Genomic DNA, 6,786 nt, shown 5'->3' on the forward strand with positions numbered 1-6,786 from the left:
GTCAGTGCGTCTTCTGACTTCCCAGATCTTCCCTTCGTCTTTTGCTGTCGCTCCCCTGGGTCACCCCCTTTGTTCCTGAGGGGCAAGGTCTGTGGCTGTGAGTTCCTGGAAGGCTGTCAGACCCCAGCTACATCCTATCAGCGCTGGGCTCGTCCTCTGAACCGGTTTTCTTCTTTGTAAACTCTTTTCTTTTCTTTTTGTTTTCCTTTATTTGGTGTTCTTCTATGATAAAAAAAAAGAGAAAAAAAAAAAGCAATTACGCATTTGGAAAAAGCAGAAGCAAACTTTGGTTACAGAAGGATTTGAGTACTGAATATCACAGCTCTTCCCTTTGGCCAGAGAGGAGCTTACACGTAGGGAGAGAGAAAGGAGCAAAGAGAGAAGAAACCGACTGCTAGAAAGAGAAGGCCGAATACTCACTTTTTGCTAGATAGTGCTTTTGTGCAGTATCACTAAACTAAAGACCCCCTTTGCAAGGTGTGACCCATCTGAAATATCTGAGGATTTAGATTGCTGTTAAAATTAACTGTGTGCATAAAAAAGTCATTTGTAAATCAGAGGAGGGCCGGGTGTGTTGGCCCACACCTGTAAGCCCAGCACTTGGGAGGCTGAGGCTGGAGGATCATTTCGAGTTCAAGACCAGCCTGGGCTACAAAGTGAGCTCAAGGCCATCTTGAACTACATAGTGAGACCCTGTCCCAAAAAGACAAAAAAAAAAAAAAAAAAAAAAAACCCAAACCAAAACAAAAAACAAACAAAAAACCAAAATAGATCAACAGAGAAAAGTATACCATTTTTAGTAGTATATATTATTTGACTGAAAAATAGTAACTTTTTTTTTTTCAGACAGGGACTTGGTATATAGTTCTGGCTGGTCTTGAACTTACAGTCCTCCTGCCTCAGCCTCAGCCTCCTGTGTGCTAGGATTATAAGAGTTTACTCTCATGCCCAGTTCATATCCAAAATATTTTTTTTTAAATATGTATGATTTACTTATTTATTTATTTATTTATTTATTTATTCATTTATGTCTTTTTGAGACAGGGTCTCGCTCTGCAGTTCAGGCTGGCCTTGATCTTACTTTGTAGCCCAGGCTGGCCTTGAACTGGCAAGATCCTCCTGCCTCAGCTTCCCGAGTGCTGGGATTACAGATATGTGCCACCATGCCCGGCATATCCTGAATACTGTAAGGGCTGAGTAAGATCCCCTCCCATATCATCTGTAAAGCAAAAATAGGAGAGTTTATTTTCCATGTCAAAACTAATTTTAGTCATTTAAAAATTTTCTTTGATTTTTCAGAAACCATGGTTACCATCAATATAAGAACTGAAATGGGTGCTTATTTATTTTATTTGTGAGCATAAGAAGTTTAAAGTACCCCGGGAAGTTACTTAAAGTGAATGACTGATCTATTGAAATTTTTTTGATTACTTTTTTTTTGTAACCTATAAAATATACACAAAGTTCAACTTTCAGAGTTTGGTTTAATACTTGAATGTTAATTCATTTAAAAAGATTTTTAAAAACAATCTCACTAAGTGAGTGGTACCAGTTGAAGTATTTGTTTAATTTATAAAATTTTCAAGTTTCCTACTTTGGTATTTTAGTCATGACACCAGTTAGAAATAGCTGGTGTGATGGTGCATGCCTGTAATCCCAAAACTCGGTGCGGGGGTGGGGGTGGGGGCTGAGGCAGGAGGATTGCTGTGAGTTTGAGACCAGCCTGGGCTACAAAGTGAGCTCAAGGCCAACTTAAACTACATAGTGAGACCCTGTCTCTAAAAGATAAAAAATAAATAAATAAATGACACCAGTTAGAAGTGTGCACTACCGCTGAACTATACCCCAGCCCCACTCATCGTAGCATTTATGGGTTTTTCTTTTTTTAGCTTTTTGAGACAAGGTCTCGCTATGCACTTCAGGCTGGCCTTGAGCTCACTTTGTAGCCCAGGCTGGTCTCAAACTCACAGTGATCTTCCTGCCTCAACCTCCAGAGTACTAGGATTACAAGTGTGTACTACCATGCCTGGCCTCATCATAGTATGTAACGTGTACTTTATTTATTTTTGAGACATGATCTGCTAAGTTTTTCAGGCTGGCCTTGAACTTGCAGAGATCCTCCTGCCTCAGCCTCCTGCGTGTCTGCTTTACAGGCATGTGCCACCACACCCAGCCAATTAAAAAAATTTTTTTAGAATTAGATTTTATCGATACATTTTAAATATACATAATGACCACCTTCATCATAGAGAATTTGTACCTGTATATAATACAACTTTTTTGTCATTGTTTTTTGTTTTTTGAGACCGGGTTTCAATATGCAGTTCAGGCTGGCCTTGAACTTACCATGTAGCCCAGACTGGCCTTGAATTTATGGCTATCCTCCTGCCTCAGCCTCCCAAGTGCTGGGATTACAGGCATGAGCCACCATGCCTGGCTCACCTGACCAATTTTGGATTTTTTTTAAAAAATCATGGGAATAACTAAGATATCTCAGAATAGGAAATAATAGAGAGAATCTTTCATTTTTGTCAGAGGAAGATAAGAGATGCAAAAGAATTGATTCTTAAGAATAAGTACCATTTCTGACATCACCTTTTTCTTTTTTTGCCAGATTTTCTTTTTTTTTTTTGGTACCAGGAATTGAACTCAGGACCTTGCACTTGCCAGGCAGGCACCTGTGGCCGCTAAGCTATATCCTGGCCCTGCCTTTTTTTTGCAGCAAAACTCGGTGGTGATGGATGCAGACATATTTATGAAGATTCAGATTGAGAAGGTTTTGTTAAACACTTTCATCTCTGACAATGACTATGGGATAAAATTGATTTACATTTCACTCCTTTCCAGTTAGCAATCTTATATACAGGTAGGAGCAAGATTCCAAAGGTGAAATCAACAACATTTTCGCACAGAGAATACTGCGCTTCTACCAGTGAAGAGTTACAGTTGACAAATATTCTGAAAGACCTGGAAGTACAGTTATTTAAAATGCTCTTGTTAAATGATAAAATGATATTTATTTATTTTGAAGACAAGATCTTGCTGAGTATTCCAGACTGGCTTTAAACTCACTATATAGCCCAGGCTGGCCTAGAACTTACAGTGATCTTACTACCTCAGCCTCCCTGATGCTGAGGTAACAGGTGTATGCCACCATGCCCCACCAATAAGACAATTTTTATATGAGTCAAGTTTTTAAATTATTCCTTAATCAAATCCATATAGACAGGGCTGGGGATGTAGCTCAGAAGCACAAGTGCCTGCCTGGCAAGTGCAAGGTCCTGAGTTCGATTCCCGGAACCAAAAAAAAAAAAAATGCATATAGACAGCTTGTGGCTATTACATATAGAATGTCATTTTAGGTGAGGGTGAGGCTCCCGGGACTTTGCCTGAGTGAATTCACTTGTACATCTGCTGTCTCTGATTCTCCCATGGTGCCTTTAATAGCAGTGCTGTGGTCAGATCCCGTCCAGCCCGGGGCGGTCAGCTGACCCTCCGCAGGCCTGTGGACTCTGCAAAGATTCAGACTAGCACTGATGCTGCCTGGGGGACTCTGATGACACAACTGTGGAAGAAATCCAGGAGTAGCCGCTTCTGAGACACTTTTCAGATCACGGAAAACTTTCGAAGAGCATCAGCATTGCACAAAAATTTGCACACAGTTTGTACATGTTTTTCCCAGAGTGGGGTCTTACTATTTTGCCCATTGATTGTTGTTTTCATTGCTTCTTAGCTTTCAATTTTCATTAATATCTTAGAATACTCCCTCCCTCTCTCTCTCTCTCTCTCCCTCCCTCCCTCTCTCTGTTTCTCTTTCTCTAAGGTCTTGCTACGTAGTTCAGGCTGTCTTTGAACTCACTGTGTAGGGGCCGGGGATATAGCTCAGTGGCACAGCGCCTGCCTGGCAAGCACAAGGTCATGAGTCGATTCCCGGTTACTGAAGGAAAAGAAAAAGAATTCACTGTGTAGCCCAGGCTGACCTGAAACTCACGGTTATCTTCCTGCCTCAGCCTCCCAAGTGCGGGAATTACAGGCATGTGCCACCACACCTGGCTCTTTTTTTCCCACTTAAAACATAAAATCAAACCCATTTCACTTTCAGAAATGATGAATTTTGTACTGAACTAGCATACAGTAAACTAGAGCATGTTATTTGGAAGTGATTTAAAGTTTCTCAAAGAAACTGTAAGATCTAGTATGTGTTTTGATTTTTTTTTTGAGACAAGGTCTTTCTGTATAGTTCGGGCTGGTCTTTTTTTTGTCTTTTTGAGGCAGGGTCTCCCTATGCAGTTCAAGCTGGCTTTGAACTCACTTTGTAGCCCAGGCTGACCTCGAACTTGCAGTGATCCTCCTGCTGCAGCCTCCCAAGTGCTGGGATTACAGGCTGTGCCACCACGCCTGGCCTGTGCCCACTGGTCTTGAACTCACTATATAGCAGCAAGCTGGCTTCAAACTCCTGGCAATCCTCCTGCCTCAGCCTCTCAAGTGCTAGGATTACAGATGTGTGCCACCACACCTGGCTAGTATGTGTTTCTTTAATCTAGCTCAAGAAATGGTCTTAATATTTGGGAGAAAAAATTTTGTAGATTGGGTTTGGATAATAGTAGTTAATTGATTTGAAATATTTTTCTACCAGTACTAGTTTTCAGGAATGAATTTCTATAAATGTATTTTCCTTTTTATAAATAGAAATTCTAATCTTACTTTCTTTCTTTCAACAAGATTTCACTATGCAGTTCAGGATGACCTTGAACTCACTTCGTAGCCTAGGCTGGCCTTGAACTCATAGCGATCTTCCTATCTCAGCCTCCCAAATGCTGGGATCACAGGTGTGAGCCACCACAACTAGCTATTTTCTATTTTTAATACATAGGAAGGTAACGCACATATAAAATATTTGGGGAAAATGCTAGTTATGTTTTTAAATACTGCTATTTAGTAAAAGTATCAACTCCAGGGAACAAAATCAGCAATTTTATTCAACAATTTATTTTCTGAAACATACAATACATGCTATTGAAAATATGCTTTCAGCCAGGTGTGGTGGCACACACCTGTAATCTCAGCACTCATGAGGCTGAGGCAGGAGGATTGCCATGAATTCAAAGCCAGCCAGTACTACATAGTGAGTTCAAAATCATCCTGGACTGCACAGCAAAACTATCTAAAAAACAAACAAGAGCCGAGGATGTAGCTCAGTGGCACAAGGACTTGCCTGGCAAGCGCAAGGTCCCAAGTTTGATTCCCAGTACCAAAAAAAACCAAAAAAGTGGACACATAAAAAACAAAACAAAACAAACTAAAAAAACTTCTTTCAAATCAAGATTACTGGGTTCAATGATCCTAATTTTTTTTTTGGTACCAGGAATTGAACTCAGGACTTTGTGCTTGCCAGGTAGGTGCTATGCCACTGAGCTATCTCCCTGGCCCCTTGGTGATATTGGTATTATTCCCAATAAAAGAAAGGAGAAAGGTGTCTTAGTTACTTTTCTCTTGTTGCTGAGATAAAATACCCAACACCCAAAGTTAAAGGGGGAAAGGTTTATGTAGCTCACAGTTTGTGGAGGTTTCAGTGCATACTCAGCTGCTTCCAAGGCAGGGTAGCACATGGCAGAGGGCAACCGTTCATGGCAGAGGTAGATACCAAAAGCTACAAGAGCAGAAGAGGGAGAGGGGAGGAGCGAGCCTCTTTTCCTCCCTCATGTTGTATGCAGGCTGCTTGCCCTAGGGCGTGTGTCACACTCACCCGCAATCCCAGCGCGAGACAACGAACCAGTCACAAACCCTAGATTCAGCCGCCTCCACTAAGTCTGCCCCCATGACCACATGAGGCTTTGGGGGACACCCAAACACACACCATAACAAGAGGACATCTGAGAACTATTTCTGGAGACCTAAATCTTCATAAAAATGCAAGATTGAGCATGGTGGGTAGAGATTTGAAAAAGATTGAACACAAGGGCCGAGTATAAAATCTAGACTGAAAATAGTATTGCGGTTGTGAAAAATTGACCATAACACATGCCCCAAGACAGTGCAAATGCTTTTCCAAATGCATTTCACAAAATGTGTCCACACCCAAAAACGGGGCTATGTTCAAAGGCATTCCCTAGGAAGCTGACCTCTTCAGGCACTAAGAGATTAGTGCAGAACAGGATAAAAAGCAGACGTGTGCCCTTGGGCAGATGACAGTGCACCTATGCTTACATAAAACATATTTTCTAACAGATAGGGACTTGGGGGTCAATGTGAAGAGACCCATTGTTTCCATTATCCAGGGGAGGTGCCTTCTAGTTCTCGACATTTGCGATTCAGCTGTCAGGAGAAGAGCTCAGGGGACAGTGCCATGCTCTGGCTTGAGCCCTTAGCTTTAGCTTTCTGACGTCAGCCCAGCGCATAGCTTTAACTTGGAGCAAAAATAAATAAAAGAAAATGAGAGAAAAAGGGATGCAAATGAAGAAAAGTGAAAGGAAGAATGACAGAAACGAGGAAGGGACGGCGCAGAACAAACAAACAAGAAAAAGGATGCGTCTGTCCCCTGGAAACTGCGTTTCCTTCCTGAGCGCCCAGTAGCTGCAAAAATCATGGTCTAAAGGGTGGTAATGTGAATGCCAGTGTCTTACAAGTACCAACATTTATTTTTCAAAAATGGCTTTTAGAATTATTTAATGAAGTCGGGCGTGGTGGCACATGCCTGTAATCCCAGCACTTGGCAGGCTGAGGCAGGAGGATCGTCGTGAGTTCAAGACCAGCCTGGGCTACAAAGTGAGCTCAAGACCAGCCTGG

General features: G+C 41.7%; 1 long non-coding RNA gene across 1 annotated transcript in view; it reads right to left on the reverse strand.

Moving 5' to 3' along the window:
- Window positions 1-205: 205 nt before the first annotated feature.
- Window positions 206-6,786, reverse strand: part of LOC102014104 — a 44,717-nt gene continuing 38,136 nt past the window's right edge. The window contains exon 3 of the long non-coding RNA XR_259234.2: window positions 206-222. This is a non-coding gene — a long non-coding RNA (uncharacterized LOC102014104). The remainder of the gene's footprint in view (window positions 223-6,786) is intronic.

The sequence above is a fragment of the Chinchilla lanigera genome, unplaced genomic scaffold (assembly GCF_000276665.1).
Source record: "Chinchilla lanigera isolate Chin_1 unplaced genomic scaffold, ChiLan1.0 scaffold00002, whole genome shotgun sequence".
NCBI classification, from domain to species: domain Eukaryota; kingdom Metazoa; phylum Chordata; class Mammalia; order Rodentia; family Chinchillidae; genus Chinchilla; species Chinchilla lanigera.